Source organism: Balaenoptera musculus, chromosome 2 (assembly GCF_009873245.2).
Source record: "Balaenoptera musculus isolate JJ_BM4_2016_0621 chromosome 2, mBalMus1.pri.v3, whole genome shotgun sequence".
Classification (NCBI taxonomy): Eukaryota; Metazoa; Chordata; class Mammalia; order Artiodactyla; family Balaenopteridae; genus Balaenoptera; species Balaenoptera musculus.
In genome coordinates, this window is record NC_045786.1 from 138,156,892 (window position 1) to 138,174,297 (window position 17,406).

The 17,406-nt window shown below is 37.5% G+C and overlaps 1 protein-coding gene across 5 annotated transcripts in view; it reads right to left on the reverse strand.

Moving 5' to 3' along the window:
• WDR89 (WD repeat domain 89) overlaps positions 1-1,116 on the reverse strand; it is a 35,071-nt gene extending 33,955 nt beyond the window's left edge. For 4 of the 5 annotated variants that reach the window (XR_005018941.1, XR_005018940.1, XM_036845164.1 and 1 more), the window contains exon 1: positions 1,038-1,116. The gene's annotated coding sequence lies outside the window, so the exon portion shown is untranslated. The remainder of the gene's footprint in view (positions 1-1,037) is intronic. The other variant, XM_036845166.1, reaches the window with a different exon arrangement.
• Positions 1,117-17,406: the final 16,290 nt, after the last annotated feature.

A 17,406-nucleotide genomic window follows, 5' to 3' on the forward strand; every position in this document is an offset into this window, starting at 1 on the left:
TATTTTAATTATAATATATATTGCATATTAATGATAGTTCAGCTTCCACAGGAAAGAATTTGAAAAGCAGAAAACTGTCATATGTAGTTAACATCAGTAATTTATACATATTATATCATTTGATCCTCAAGACTCCAGGAAGTAGACAACTCTGGAACTGATTTCAATTCTGCAGTGGAAGAAGAGGCGGCTGAGAAGGTGACTTGCCCAAAGGTTAGTAAATGGCTCCTACTTTGATGTGTTTCTACTAGATCATTTTACCTCGATAACATCAATTGATTTACTTCTAGGTATGTTGTATTAACTTCTAAAATAACTTCAAGTTATGAAAGAAAACAAGACCAACATTTTACAAGCAATACCATATTTAAATTTTACGTGCATGGAAGCCGAATGTCACACTCAATTAAGTGGTCAGAGAAAAGCTGAAGAGAACACGTGGACGAGTAACAACATATCTGTTTCTTCGCATGAAAATGAGAACCGTAACAGTACCTAACCCTTTAGATGTTGCTGTATGGATTAAATGAGATAATACACGTAAAGTGCTTATCATAGTAGCTAGTCTCAGAGTTCGTACTATACACTCCAGCACGTCTCTTTCCAAAGGAAAATCTGCTTTCTGACCCCGAAAATTAACCAACCCAGGAGGTGCGTAATTTAAGAATGCGAGGGAAGGGAATGAGGGTAGGGGAAAAATAGGTCCTGGCTACCTCTCCTTGAACACTTGACGAATAGGCGCTTTGTTTTTACCCAAAAATAATCCAGAGAAGTGCTGGGGGCGGCTTCGGCGACACCAACCTAACCCTTGGAAGGCCCGCGGGGCAGGGACAGCATGGGCATGACCCAGGGGCTCCGACAACTGCACCAGAAGCCCCAACACGTGGTTCTCTCCTCCCAGCTCCTCCCCATTTCCCTCTGCTCCTCGTGCTACAGGCTCAGCGGCTTCGGCTTTCTACAGTCACCGGCACTGTCGTTGCCCGTCTAGAGAGCTGCCCATCCCAGGAACCTGCCCAACGCAGGTCTTGGAAATATACCTCATCGGAGAGCCCACACCTGCTGCAGGAGAGAACTCGCAGCACAGCCTCTGCGCGGGCCGGTCGACCGGAACTCCACCCTCCACCTCTCTGATTGGATAAACGCACAAAGGAGGATGCAGAGGATTGGTCAGCAGCAGAGAGGCGGGCCATAGCCCAGGGGAAGGGAAAGAGGTTGGGCGGGGGAGCGAAGAAGCGCCAGGGGGTGGTCTCTCTCCGGATTGGACGAATGCAAGATATCTGCGCCTGCGTAGACCCAGCTTCCGTATAGCGCTGCACAGCACTGCCCTTTACGTTACGTTAGCGGAAGTTTTAACGACTTATCGTTTGTGTTGAAAGCTTAGGTCTCCTTGCTGCGTGGCCAATAAAGGGCAAGAATAAAACGAGTTCCGCCTCTTCCTCGGACGAACGGGTCCTTCCGTCGACATAGGGTGACGTGAGTTCCTTTCAGCGTTTAGAGGCCAGAACTCCCGCAGAGCCAGACTCGGGTAGGGAATTGCTATGTTGACCAGATAGTAACTGCGGGTGAGAAATACTTAGTAGTTCGAATCGGGCCCTGAAACACCCACATACGCTCAGAACTCGTATGATTTCAGCGTTGTAATGTGGAAGAATCAGGCCTTCTCGCGGTCTTTTGCTTGGCTGTGTCATTGGCTGAAAAAGCTGTCCATTTGAATGTAACTCCGCCTCCACCCCCAGGGAACCCTGGGATTTGTAGTACCGGGCGCAAAGATCCTATGGCTTTAAATGTGGTTGTCGCTGAGCTCTTCGTTGCTAACAACCGCTGACATTTATTGTGGTTTTCATGTGTTCCGTTGTGCTTTGTTATCCTTTCACTTATCAGCACCATTAAAGCCAAAGGACACTTAGGAAAACTGGAAAGACTTCATGTATGTTTGTAAAGATAAATGCTAGTGTTTCAAACATTCCACTACTGTGCCTGGCTCTCTGCTAGATGTTCGTAATTAACGTACTAAGCGGATACTAAGTCTTGGCTTTTTGCCTTTACAACAAAATGGTCTTTGATTTGCATATTAGTGTCCATTCGAGGATATTTGAAAAGTGCCCTAAACTTAACAGCTATCTATACTGTTTTGTCGCTGCTTAACATAAATCAAGTGTTGATACGACATGAAGCAGAACTGGCTGCTGTCTTGACAAAAATAGTGCTGTAATTAAAATGTCAAACGTGACCAGTTTCAGGAGGCACGCACATTGTATATTATTCGAGATTGTATTATCACGTCCATTTTCAGTCTTATTGGAAACATGTTAGTTTAAGGCAGAATTTCCCTGCCTTTATTGAATCATGAACTCCTTTCACTTCTGTGAGCACATTTAGTAATATTTCATCACTTTGTGTTTAGCAAAAGTAAAAATCAATGTATAAATACCAAAACTTTCTGAGTGGAATTTTTCCTTCCAACAAATTTTTTTCTATTTAATATGTAATACAAACTTTCATATATGTAAGAAAAGGGCTTGTTGCTGGACTAAAAATTAAGTACACTTTTAGAGGATTTAAGCCAAGCAGAAGCCGCTTTTTTGACTGATGGTTGGAATAACTGCTTTTATGTTTAAAAAAATCAAATTATTTTAATAATTTTTTGTGTCTTGTTTGTAGATGATGAGAGAGGGTTTCAGGTTTTATTTGCAAATGAAACATGAGAAACATAACTTTTTTATAATTCTCAATAAATAGCCAAATTGGGTGTAATCACCACTATATTTCTCCTTTAAATATTTGATATGATGTACTAAGCGACATATATGGATACGAAAATCACCCTGAGACAAAAATGCAGATTTATTAGTTTTAATGCTTTCCATTAACTAACATTTTGAAAGAATTTTCCTTTTGACTCCTATTTTAAATCAGTGGTCCATTTGGGATGTTAATTAAATTTGTTTGACTAAGAATAAAAACCATTAAAAACTGCAGGTATCAAGACTGCTACTGTCGTTAGCAGGGTTCAGCAGAGTGATAAATCAACTGAGTGACTGACTCCTAGACACATTTGGCTGATCTGTATTAACTGTCTAAGTGCTCACTTTTGGATGCTCTCAAAGTGTTCCATTTTAAAGAGAAAAAACTTTAGTAGTTATTTTTTGTTTAACTGAGAATTTAAAAGTAGAAATTGCAACAGGCACCATTACTGCTTTTTAAGATGTGAACCCAGGAATCACCTTGGTACACCATCTGTTGGGAAAGTTTAAGGAATGACCTCAAGGTGAGATAAATGCAAGATGACTTTTGAGATACAGGAAGAGAATAGTACAATCCCTGTTTGTAATATTTACTTTTTAATATCAACATTTTTCTTTTTCTTTTTATATCTGTATTTTTAAAAATAGTGAACATGATAATAAAAGTATAAACTTTGAAATCTAACCATATATATGTATATATGTTTATATATATATGAATGGTTAAAAAAATTATTGAGAAATATGTGATCAAAAAAGGTGTGGAGGTGTTAAAGAAAAGATTATTCATGACACTTTTTAAGATGGTTAGGCAGACTTTATTCAACGGGGGCTACTGTGGTAGGGTTTTGTAATAGCGGAGAGAGATTGGACTCAACTCTGAATACAACAGGAAAAGTGGGAATTTATAGCCAAGGAGTAGGGGATAGGGGGTCAGTGGATGGAAAATTACTATGAAGAAACATCAGGCATGGGGGGATTATTGCTACATCACTCAACAGTATTCTTAACTGAAAGTAGGTGGGTGTAATCAGACATCAACTGGGGGATAGTGAAGGATGAGGCACTCAATCAGATATTGAGGGAGGGTGATTCTGGTTAAGCTGCCTTAGCAGGATTCTTGCTACAGGATTCTTAAACACTACAAGGAAGGACATGGGAGCTGAAGGTCAAGCCTAGTCAAAAGAGCACACATATATATACAGCCCACACATACTCTTACTCCTATATATACATAAAAATATTTGTATTTGCTATTGTTAAAATATGAAGTCTGAATTACACATAATAACTGCTTGGAAATACTCAGGCTCAATCACTATACCAGGGCTCAACCAGAGAAACAGAATCAGTAGGAGACATATATTAAGGAATTTTTTGCGAGGAATTGACTTACACAGTTGTAGGGGCTGGCTAGGGGATAAGTCTGAAATCTGTAGAGCAGGGTGTCAGGAGAGGCAGGCTGGAACTCTCAGGCATGAGATGAAGTTGCAATCCACAGGCAGAATTTCTTCTGAGTACCTCAGTTCTGCTCTTAAGGCCCTTCCACTGATTGAATCAGGCCTACCCAGGTTATCCAGGATAATCTTTATTTAAAGTCTACTGATTATGAATATTAATTACATCTACAAAATACCTTCACAGCAACACATAGATGAAGAACTTCAGATCATTCGTTTGAGAGTCCGGTTTCAGGCTTGGAACTCATTCCAAAGAACCATGTTTGACACTGTGTCTTGTATTTGGGGGGAGTGGGTTAGTATAAGCATATAGGATGTACAAACCAATTCCATTTTCCACTCTCTGGTAAAATACATCTAAAAGGAACAGCTCTACCTTCAAACTCTATTCCAGCCTACCTCTCTAACTCCCTATCTCTTTTGGCCGGCTAGTCCTTGAGATCTTGGCCTGACAGCCTACATTTGAAATCTTTGGCTCCATTCTTTAGCACCAGGAATACTTTGCCCAACTCTTCAATCACAGAGGTTTCCCAGTAAATAAGGCCCACTCGTAGGCAAGCCGGCCTCTACTCTATGAGGAGTACTTGCTGGTAAGCTACCAGCTCTAAAGCTTTTGAAAATGTCAGCAACACTGCCCTTGAAGCCAGAAGGTGGAGTGGTGGCTAAAACATCCTGTAACAGGTGCCAGCTGGTTTATACCAGTCACCATGCCAAAATTTTTTCAAGATAGTGGTGGTATTTTAACTACTTCAGTTTTAAGATGGACTTTCCTATTACCCCTTTTAATTTAGACAGCTGAAAGTTGAGGAAGAGGCAGAGCTAGTACTGAAACTGATAATTATGTTGATCGAAAACACTACCTACCTCCAGAAAACCTCTCCATAGGGCTGCTCAAAAGTGGGGAATCAACTGCATTAAGCTGTTTGTTCTCTTCCTGCCACTTTGAAGTTAAAAAGAATGAACAAACAGTAAAATAGCACACTAAATGGAGTCAAGAGGAGAAGAAAGACCAGGCTATCTGACAAACTGGTCTTTGGGTCTTCTATTTAATTAAGAATTAGGACCATAGTTTATTTTAAAGAGAGAGGGGTGGTTAGGATCAATAGGAGCAGCTTAAGATCTTAATAATTGCTATGAAAATTCATTTTTTTCTTTTTTTCTTTTTCGGCGGTGCTGCGTGGCTTGTGGGATCTTAGTTGCCTGACCAGGGATTGAACCCGGGCCCCGGCAGTGAAAGCGCCCAGTCCTAACCACTGTACCACCAGGGAATTCCCATCACTTTTTTATTAAATAAGTTATGAAAGTGCCCATTTACCCATGCATGTGAAATTGATCCAGGGTCCTTCCTCAAGATCAGCTCTAAAAGGATATAGCTGAAAGAGTTATTGAATTGCTAAGATGAACGCTACTACACATTTACACTTTCTTTTTTATCGTAATTCTACTTTCCAGTTTACTTACTTTTAAAATCTGTTCAGTGTGGAAAAGTTCCATCGTATACAAAAGTAGAAAAAAAAATCATGAACGCTTATGTATATGACCCTATCACCCAACTTTAACTGATGGCTAAACTTACTTATATCTATGCTCTTACCCACATTCCCACCACATCTCCTATCTGATTATTTATAAGAAAATCCCAGCATCATTTCATTTGTAAATAGTACTCTTTATAACTCTAAATAAGGACTTTTCCCCCCAAATGTAACTACAATAGGCAGATATTTTAATAAGGACTATTACTCAAAACTAGGTGTGTGATTTTGAGCAAGCTGTTTAATCTCTCTAAACCTCAAATTACTCATCAGGTGACCATATATTCCTCTCAATGGGGTTATGAAGATTAACACAGTGTAAATAAAGTGCCCAGCACAGTGCATGCCACAGTGCAGACGTTCAGGAACTATTGGTTCAGATTCCAACATTTGGTCTACTTTCACCACTTGCTCTGAGAGATTATAGGAAGGATGACCAAAAACAAGATGTTTGCTGAGCCCTTTAGTTGTTGAAAATTATCCTTGAAAAAAGAAAAAAACTTTAATGATAGCACTAGGAGTGTACAACAGCCAGGAAGTGGAATCTGAGAAGTTTAAATGAAGTAGATCAAAGTTATAGGCAAAGTAGAGTAGAGCCCAGTAATAAGATAATTGATACGAACTTATGTGAAATACACTCGTTGACTAATCTCATATCCTTAGGGTTTTTCTTTTTTCATGTGATCTCCAGTTGATCTATATGATGGTATAATACAAAACTATTCATCTGAGCTGTAAAAGAAATGAAACCTTTCTGTTTTCTTTTGTAGGATTTCTGGAACTTTTAGCCCCCAGACTCAAATACCACTGGTATCCCCACTTATTGTCTACATCTTTTTGGATTTACATATTGTTTGATTCTGTCTCACCTCTATTCTAGAAAAATATTTAGTAGGAGGTTGGATTTAATTTTCTAAGCATTATATTAAATAAATTTCCTTGCCAGATGACACAGTATCCTAAGTCGTGCCGAGCATTATGAAGATGAATCTGATCATGATTGCCAGCATCTTGATATCTGAGAAATAATAATATCACATTGCAACAAAACCATGTTTTCTTTCATTTAGAGAAATACATTGTGTATAGAAAAATAAATAAATAAAAGAAAATTTTAAAAAAATACGTTGTGATGGAGATAAAATATAGGGTCACAGTGAGAGTCAGCAGCTTGAATAAGTTTGTAATCAGATGATTATAAATGATTACAGATGATTGCTCTTAGGCTGATGAAGTGAAAGGTTAGAAGAGGAAAGGAACATTAAGTAGATTGTCTCAGTCATGAATATATTAATCTAATTAATTAGCATTTTCTCACCCTTAAATTCCCAAATTGAAAATCTAAACATGGTAGTTGTTTGTTGTACTATAAAACTGACTACTTTTGATAATCATTTCCCACTTAAACTTGTAGCATGTAATAATTTTTCCTATAAAACTTCCACACTAAGAAAATGTATATTTCAAAAAAAAAAACATATTTGAGTACTAGTTAGAGCAGCATGAGCAGTGAAGGAAAGAGAACTGTTTCAAAGAGCGAAGTCATAAATACCAAGTCTAAGTGAGCTAAATTGTAACCTTTGTCCCCCACCCTTGAGAGAATGCTCTGTGCAGGAGAAAACAAATCTCCCTCTTTTCCCTTGTAGATGCCTTGACTACCTATTTGGTGGACTAAGATAAGGGAAAGCAAGGACTTCAAAGTTTTGCCAGGTCTTTGAGTAGATAGATGGTGGAACCAGAGGTAGATGACTGTAACATGAGATGGTTACCATACGGTCATTTCTTATGTACAAGAAGGCCTCTGGGCATGATTAGGAAGCTGGAGAATAAAAAATGAGAAATGGAAACCACTCTGCAAAAATAATATAAAGTACTACATGTATTATGGCCAGTAATTTACATACAATGTGCTTTATTTAGAAAATGTTTCTCCTTAATATGAGTTGATTCATTCATTCAACAAATATTATCTATCACCTGTTATGTACTCAGTATATTTTACATCCTGGAATTACAATGTTAAACAAAACAAAGTTCCTGCCTTCATGCAGCTTACTTTCTAGTGGGAAGACACTAGAAATATAAATATAATGTATATTTAAAAAGTATATAATATAGTTTCAGCTAATGACAAGTACTATGCAGGGTGGACTATTCAAATATTTAACATTGGTATGGCCAGCTTTGTGATACTTGGTATGGGTTCATATTCCCTTGTACTCCTCTGTATTTGCTCCCTTCCTTCCCTGCCTCACTTCCCTTTCCTGCTCACTCCAACTTCCTTGACATTGAACTTCCCAATAACGTGTTAGTATATAAGCTTTCGCTTGTAACTATGTTCCCACATACCCCTTCCTACTCCCACCCTAACCCCTCAGAACATGGGCCGGCCTTAGACTAGTTGTGACTGGTGTTATGCCTTTAGTTGCCAGATCATGGGAAAGTCTGGGAGATGCTAGGATAGCAAGAACAGGGGATGCACTCAGGATGTGGGGCAGCAGCTATCTGCTTGCCAGCATAGAAGTAGCGTATCTCAATATTATAACAATTGATGTAGCCCTGCTAAAGTAAATTGGCTGAAAATCAGCCCTGCTCCTATGAAGAAAAATAAAGCAAGCTAAGAGGGTGGAGAGTTATAAAATAGCTGTGTATTAACTCTGTATTCTTCCTGAGAAGTATAGAGTCTTTGGGAGGTGTGTGTGTGTGGATATTTTATACAAAGTTATCTGTTGGATAACCAGAGAGCATGGGAGATCTGTTTACCACACACTGATGGGGAGACTTCAGTGGGAACAAGAACTAGGAGTGCCAAAGACAACCTTAGACTCTTCTGATAGTGCCTCCTTTGTGTTGTCCTGGACTGAATAATTCATATTTTGGGATATATATTACAACGACAAATTGTTTCCTATAGACTGAACTGGTATGATAGAGACAGATCCGAGTACAAGACAATTTTGTAGGTGGGTGTATTCTGTGTGTGTTTTAAGGGGAGCAGAGGTTGCAAGAAGGAAATCCTAGGAACCTCAGGGGTGCCCTTCTTTCTGAGGCTGATGTCTGCCCATGCACTTAATCACATGTCCTCTGAGGCCTTGAATCATCAATTGTGTCCTCACTTTATTTTCAACCTTTTCCTCAGTTCTACCTTTTCCTTCTTCCTACACATATGTAAGTCTGTTCCATTCTATAAAAACCTTTCCTGTGACCCTGAGAACCCATTGATTTATTCCATTTTCTATATCTTATCTGCTGCCTCTATTTCATCATCTCACCCTCATTCTTCGATTGGCTAGAATATAGCTTTCATCTCTAGGCTTCCATGAAAACTTCTCTCAGAGGTCACAAATCAACTCTTAATTGCCAAATCCAAGGGTTTTCTCTACTTTGTCTGACAGGACCTACCTACATTTGAAAATGTTGACCCCTGCATCTTGTGAAATACCATTGGCTTCTGATTTTCCTTCATCCTAGTCCTCCTTCAGTCCCTCTGCCTCCTCCTAAATGTAATGCCCCCAAAGTCCCACAAAAAATTGTCTGCACCTTCAGTGTTGCCCCTCTCTGTGGCTTCCTTATCCTAGCCAACCACATACACGAAAGCCCTTTACATAATTTTTGACCCTCAGCTTAACCCTTTTCATTCATCCACAAATTATAGCATCTGGAAGAAGAAAAAAACATTCTCACGTACCCCTGCTTTCCCCACTGCTACCTTCCTAACTCAGACCCTCTTTACTGTTTGCTTGGACTTTGCAATAGCTTTAAACCAGCTTTGCCTCTACTTTCTCCCTCCTTCAGCCTCTTCTCCATAAAGTCACCAGTGCTTTACCTTGTAGAGAGCAAATCCTTGACTCTCCTGCTTAAACCTTCTGTGGATTTTTGGTTTTAAAAGGTAGAGTAACAACAGTTTCTCTCTACTTCCTCCTATTTTCTAAAATTATCATAAAGGAATGAAAAAAAGTTAATAATCCAGAAGGACCAAGCAAACAAGAGGGAAGAAAAGAGATTTTAATGGATTTTTAGAAGATCGAAATTGAGTAGAAGACGGTAATTGATTTAGCAGGGTGGAGGAAGTAACCATTTAAGGAACAAAATATGTAAATGTTAATGAAAAGCCAGGTAATTAGCTCTGAAGAACCCCTCAGAGGCTCAGTGCTTATAGGCACCAACCCCACAAGATGGCTTTAGACCTAGGACCAAAAGTCTGTCATTGGAATCCCAGTTCCCCTTTCCTGTCCCACAGATCCTCACCTCTAAAAATGAACAGACAGCCAAAGATCTAACATAAAACAAAGAGAACCTGGAGAAAACAGGGTCAATGTAGGGAAAAACTTTAAAATAATTATTATTATACTCATAAAAATAAGTTTGCATCCATAAAAGAATAACAGATATGTGTATGTGTGTATATGTTGTATAACATATGTAATATATAATCTTTCTTATTAACTGACATATACTAATTATATATGTAATTATGTATAATATCTAATTATATATCAGTTAACAAGAAAGAGTTTGATATACATTTTATATATACATATTAGTTAACAAGATATATATATTATGTATTAGTTATATATATTAGTTAACAAGAAAGAGCTCTTGGAATCTAAATGTTAGTTAACAAGAAAGAGCTCTTGGAATCTAAAAAACATCTCACAGAAAATAGAATAAAAAGCAAAGAGGTAGAAAATAGAAGAAAAAAAATTTTTAAAGAAAGAATCAATTCAGGAGGTGCAGTTAATATGAGGTACAGAAAGAGAGAAGAGAGGAAATGGAGGAGAGGCATTTATCAAAGAAATAATACAAAAATGTGTCCTAGAACAGAAGGACATGTGTCTGCACTGTGTCCCCAAAACAGTGAATGTGAACCCACACTAAGGCACGTTATTGTGACACCTACAGAGAAGATCTGAAGGGCATCCACAATAATGAGGGGGTGGGCCATGGCAGAATGATGTCCTCATCCACCATGCTGGGAAGTCAATATCTAAAAATTAATAAAAAATAACCCTTTAAGAACACTGATTAGAAATATGGCTGTTGGGCTTCCCTGGTGGCACAGTGGTTGAGAATCTGCCTGCCAATGCAGGGGACATGGGTTCGAGCCCTGGTCTGGGAAGATCGCACATGCCGCGGAGCAACTGGGCCCGTGAGCCACAACTACTGAGCCTGCGCGTCTGGAGCCTGTGCTCCACAACAAGAGAGGCCGCGACGGTGAAAGGCCTGCGCACCACGATGAAGAGTGGCCCCCGCTTGCCGCAGCTAGAGAAAGCCCTCGCACAGAAACGAAGACCCAACACAGCCAAAAATAAATAAATTAAAAAAAAAAAAAAGTCTTAGGATGAGAAAGAAAAAGGATGCAGAAGATCTCATCTCATCAATGTTTAAAAAAAAAAAAATATGGCTGTAAATTTGAGTAAATAGAAGAATTGAGGACAGTTACCTGGTGAACAGGACTGGGAGTAGAGCAGAGAACTACTCTTATAATTGTAAGCCTTTTAGTACTATGCCTTTTTTTAAAAAATTGAAGTATAGTTGATTTATGATGTTTCAGGTGTACAGCAAAGTGATATATATACACACATACATATATATTCTTTTTCAGATTCTTTTCCATTATAGGTTCTTACAGGATATTCAGTATAGTTCTCTGTGCTATACAGTTGGTCCTTGTTGTTTATATACAAATTTTATAATAGTAGTGTATATCTGTTAATCCCAAATTCCTAATTTATCCCTCCCCCCCTTTTCCCTTTGGTAACCATAAGTTTGTTTTCTATGTCTGTGTGTATATTTCTGTTTTGTAAATAAGTTCATTCATATCATTTTTTTAGATTCCACATATAAGTGATATCATATGATATTTGTCTTTCTCTGTCTGAGTTACTTCACTTAGTATGATAATCTCTCGGCCCATCCACGTTGCTGCAAATGACATTATTTCATTCTTTTTTATGGCAATATGATGTCTTTTTAAAACTATAGACTTGTATTACTTTGGAAAAATGCAAGTACTATTAACAAAAACCTTTCTAGCTTCCCTGCTCCCCTTTGCCTACAAATAAGCCTTAAATCTTCACAGCATGCTTTTTAAAACCAGGCCTCCCCCTACCTTCTGATCTCATTTATCAGCCGTCTCTCCCCAGCCTCACACATCCTGCACACCAGTCACTCATTCCTTTAAGAACATGTGTTGAGCAACTACGTGAGCAAGTGGGTATAAAAAGATGAATAAGATACCTTCCCCCTCCTCACTGCACTGCCTAATGGCAGAAACAGATGCATAAAAAGTAAACTCACTTCAGTGAGTTTGACTCGTAAATGAAAGTATAGACAGTGACCTATTTTATGAGAATCCAAAAGAGGGAGCAACAAGTTGCCCAAGTTTGTCCTTCACGCATAGCTCCATGCCCCTGGTCATGCTCCTCTGTGTGTTTGGGCTCTTTGTGGCCATATGGAAGGACATCATGAAACTTTCTCTTACGGTTCCTACCCAACCTCTCCTCTCAGAAACAAAGGCTTTTTCTTCCTTGCTCCCCAATCACTTTGCGCTTTATGCTCTGATTCTGTTTCACTCAGGAAGCATCATAAGATAATAACTAAAAGCTCCAGCTCTGGAGTCGAGAAGACTCTAGCACTTCCTGGATGTGTGACAGAGCAGGCGACATATCCATTTAGCTTCTACTTGCTTCATTTCTTAGACGAGAAAGTAAGGCAACTGACATAATAGGGTTGTGTTGAGGATTACATGCATTTTATGCATAGAACATAGTATTTATTATGGTCATGTCAGTCTCCCCTCTTGAATACATTCCTGAGAAGGACAGGGACTGTGTTTGACTTTACTTTTGTCACCACTGTCTAGTCCAGAGCTTGACACTTGGCCAGGTACATGTTTGCTATGATGATAAAGGAAGAAAAAAAAAGTATTCTGAGAAGTTTTGATGGAGACTATGTAAACTAAACTGCCAAGATCCTCCTTACTGGTCATTGCACCCATTCCTCATATGTTGTGACTCTTGGCTGCTAACAGCTCATAGATGTAACCTTCTGCTTGGGAGAATTGCTCTTAAATGATGGGAGCTACCTAATCAGGGAGGTTATACGCTACCACCACCCTCTCACCCAACCCAATGACTGAATGATAAGGGGGTATAAAAGGCTTGCCTCCTTTCTTGGAGGTGACACACACAACTCCATGGTGCCATCCATACTCCAGAGCTCCTTGTAGGATCAGACTGAGGATAAACTTCAGCTGAACGCGCATCTTTGCCTAGCCCCTTCTCCTACCCTGTTCTGTTTCCTGCACTGCCTTACAGGTTTCATCTGACATCACTCACTTTCTCCAAAAATCACTGGCACAAGAATCCTCATCTCAGACTCTGCTTCTTGAGAACCTGACCTAAGGTAATACACATCTGATGTTAAAACAGTCACGCAAAGGAGACAAGAATTGAAAAGACCAATAATAAAAGCAAAAGCAACAACCAAATGGCAGAACTAGATTTTTCCTACTTTCAGGACAATCTCTTCTTAGCCAAAATATGTGATAAAAATGACAGTGTAATGAGATCTAACAAGTCAGCTAAAAACCAAAAAGAAGACTATTTGAAATATGGATTTCTATATACTTTTCCAGCAAATGAATCTTGCCTTAGTGACTATAATGGATTGAGGTATTAGCTAATAATACTATAAAAACACTATTAGCAAGGTATTTAAAATCTATGCATCCAGAATATGAAGCTAAATTTTAACAATCTTTTGAGCAATATTTAAAATTATGTGACATGCAACACTTTATACAGTTTCACTAAACTAAGTGATAAGTGTTTAGAATTCTAAGATTTCTTACTTCTGAGGTTTCTTAAAAGTGAAAGACAAAAGAAAACAAAAATAGCAATAACTAAAAAAAAAAAAATCAATTCATACACCACTGGGGAAATATTTCTTTCCTGCAACAGTTAAAATAGCTAAAATAAAGAATTTTTAAAAAGAGACAAACTAAAATACATTCTTTAGGTAACATTCTAAAGGGAATATGCATAGAAAATATTGTGCAAAGTTGAAGAGACAAGTATTAAAACAAATTATGCAGTGTGGGAGGTTCCTATTCATTTGGATGAACGTGTGTTTCTCATCTGTTTCAGCTTATGGTATTTGTTAAATTCTGAGTTAAGAATGAAGTACAGGAAGAACTATTTTTCTTGAGCCATTAAAAGAAAGATATCCCAGAGAGGTTATGTTTTCAGTAATAAATGACTTTGCTAATAAAAACAATTTTGCATGGGAAAACAAAACTAATTTTTTTTTAGTGGAGCAACTGGTTTCACTAGAATAAATGAATTCTCTGGAACATGGTTACAGTGCTAATAACACATGAAATCAAATCACTGGATTCTTCATTGGTAAGTTACAATGACAGGAAAGTTGGAGCCAGACTGTATGAAATTCTACAGAATATCATCTATTTTAATAGAAACAAGACTTTAAAATTTTAGTGTAGACTCTTTACAATACTTTTTAATTATCCGTAGAATGGGCATAAAATTTTTTTATACAACAGAGAGAGGTTTACTGATATTTTGTGGCAGAGTACTTAAAAGAGCTGCCAAAGTGAAGATGAGTTTCACATTTTCCCTTTACAAAAAAGAAAGTGTTTCAGATTTCCTGTGCTGACAAGTGGCTCTCTGCAAATGCAATGTTGGCAGATATTTTGGGGAACAGAAAAAAGGAACACTTTATCTGTTCCTTCAAGGTAATAGCGACCTTTTAACAATGAATGGAAAAGTAATTGTTTATCAAAAGCAAGTACAGGGACTTCCCTGGTGGTCCAGTGGTAAAGAATCTGCCTTCCAATGCAGGAGACCTGGGTTTGATCCCTAGTCGGGGAACTAAGATCCCACATCACACGGGGCAACTAAGCCCACACGCCACAACTACTGAGCTCGGGTAACTTAGAGAGAGCCTGTGTGCCACAACTACAGAGCCCACACTCCCTGGAGCCTGCACACCACAACTAGAGAGAGAAAACCCGCACATCACAACTAGAGAGACGCCCACACGCCGCATGTAAGAGCCCACGTGCTGCAACAAAGACCCGACGCAGCCAAATAAATAAATTAAATAAATATAATTTTTTATTAAAAAAAAGGTGATTCACGGAGTAGCTATCACATTTTTTAAAAAAAAGGCAAGTACAATTTGAAAACACGTTTGGAAATGTTTCTATCATTCTGTGATTTTATTGCTGAAAATGATGTTTTGTCATCTATAAAAAATCAAGTCTGCTGAAATTGGGAAACAGAATTGTCAAACTTGTTTGAAAGTTTTCCAATGAAGAGTTACAGTAGATATTTAATCCATATGTTAGATATAAATATACACCATCTGATTGACATTAGGGAAGATTTCTAGTGGAATTTCAACAAAAACTTCCACTTTTCTAGTGGAATTTTCAACAGAAATTTCCATAATTAGGATATAGATGATAAAAACTGAGTATCCTGATTTTGCACCACTTCCCTTTGAACCTTAGTACCTTTTTGAAGTATGTTTTTCATACATTATAGACATTAAAACCGAGAAGTGAAATAAATTGAACGTAGAATCAGACTTTCAAGAAGCTTTATGTCCAAAATGTTAAACCAAGATTTTAAAACATAATGAAATTATAATAATTATTATTATTTCTGAGAGCAAAACATTTGAGAATCATTAATAAGTAAAAATTATTTTAGAAATCTCATCCTTTAACAATTTTGATTCCATGTATATTTTATAATACAAAGAACATTATTATAGTACATGTGGGTAATTTATTAAGTAAAGTTTAGGGATAGATGCTTAAAAATTTTTTTGTGATAATGTGCAATCAACAAAGCTTGGTGACCACTGGTCTAGTGAATAGTAAGTACTTCATTGACAGAATGCTCTTTAATCAAACTCTCCAAGCTGATACAATTAAATATTTTAATTTCATTCTGAAATAGGTGAAAATCCAAGATATAAGAATAAAAATATAATTTCCAATTTTTTCTTGGCCAAACAATTTTACATGAAGTAACGTAGTGTGTGGAACTCAAGCATCCTTCCTATAACAGGAGAGCTATGTCAAGAGAGCAAACATGTGAACCAGCCTGCTGCAGAGTGGATTGGGGTCTGCCTTACTTGTTGACTATCAAGAGCCAAGAGAGATGGGCCACCTTTCACACATTAATTCTGCTCAATACAGATGTCATATTCTCACCATTTCACCAAATAGATAAATCCCTCTTGCATTCACAGAGGTGGAGAAAGCAGCATCTCCCTAAAATTTCCCAAAGAATGCAAGTTTTGGCAGACATTCCTGTCTTACTGGCTGAGGGAAAATGTACAAGAATAAGAGAATGAGTTCCCTCAAAAACAGTTTAAAAATCCTAAAGGCAGCTGTTTACAAATTTAATACAAAGTTCAATCACTTTCCCATAAAGAGAAAAGACCCAGTTAGAAAATAAAATGAATAAAAGATCCCATATACTGTTTCAAAGATTGTATACTCAGGGAAAAGCCTAAGAAATGTTCTGGGCCTGTATGAAGCCAATTGGAGGATACTGAAGACGATTTGAGTATATTTGAGTATAATTTGAGTGAGCTTGGTTGTCACTTCTTCAGGGAAGACTGCCCAGACCCCCAAGGTTAGATCAAATCACTTATTATAGGCCCAGCATGTATCTCTCCCTTAAAGCTTCACAATTTTATGTTTATATGTACAATTGTTTGCTTAATCTCTATTTCCCCTACTGGATTTCATAAAATCTATGATAACAGATACATTACTTTAGTTACATTTATATCTCCAGTGCCTAGCAGAGTTCTCGGTATAATAGGCACTCAACAGATATTTCTTAAGTTAGTGATGAATGAATGAATGAATGAATGAGATGGAAAGACATATATTGTGCCTGGTTAGAAACACTTAATAATGTAAAAGTGTTATTTCTATATAAGTCTCTACACTGAATATAACAACAATCAGAATATCAACAGCATTATGTTTTGGAACTTGACAAAGTGTTATTAGAATTCATCTAGATTCTGGGGATGAGTGGTGGTGATAGTTGCACAACAGTGTGAATGTGCACAACTGTACACTTAAAAATGGTAAAAATGCTGAATTTTATGTATATTTTACCACAATAAAAAAAATCTGACTGGCCAAAAAAATTCTTCTAGAAATATGAGAATAGATGGAAAAAAACTTTTTTAAAAAAGAGCATTTATGGAGGATTAATTAGTCTTATAAGAATTTTAAACTTATATAGCTACAGTACTTGAAACTTTGCAACCAGATAAACAAATCAATGAAGCTGAATAAAGAATCCAGAAGAAGACTAATATTTATATGGGAATTTAGTGTATGATAAAGATGATATTTCAGAATAATGAGTAAAAGATGGCTGATTCAACAATAGTTTTGGAAAAATAGGATAGCCATAAAAGAAAAAGACTGAATTTAAATTATCTCACCACTTTAGAAAAATTATGAACTTTGAAAAGGTGATTTGCATTCATGATAAAACAAAAAACCTTGAAACAGCACAGAAGTGTATACACTAAAAAGTGAATAGGGAAGCAGGTACTTTCATATACCATTAGTGGTGCTATAAATTGATATAACCTATC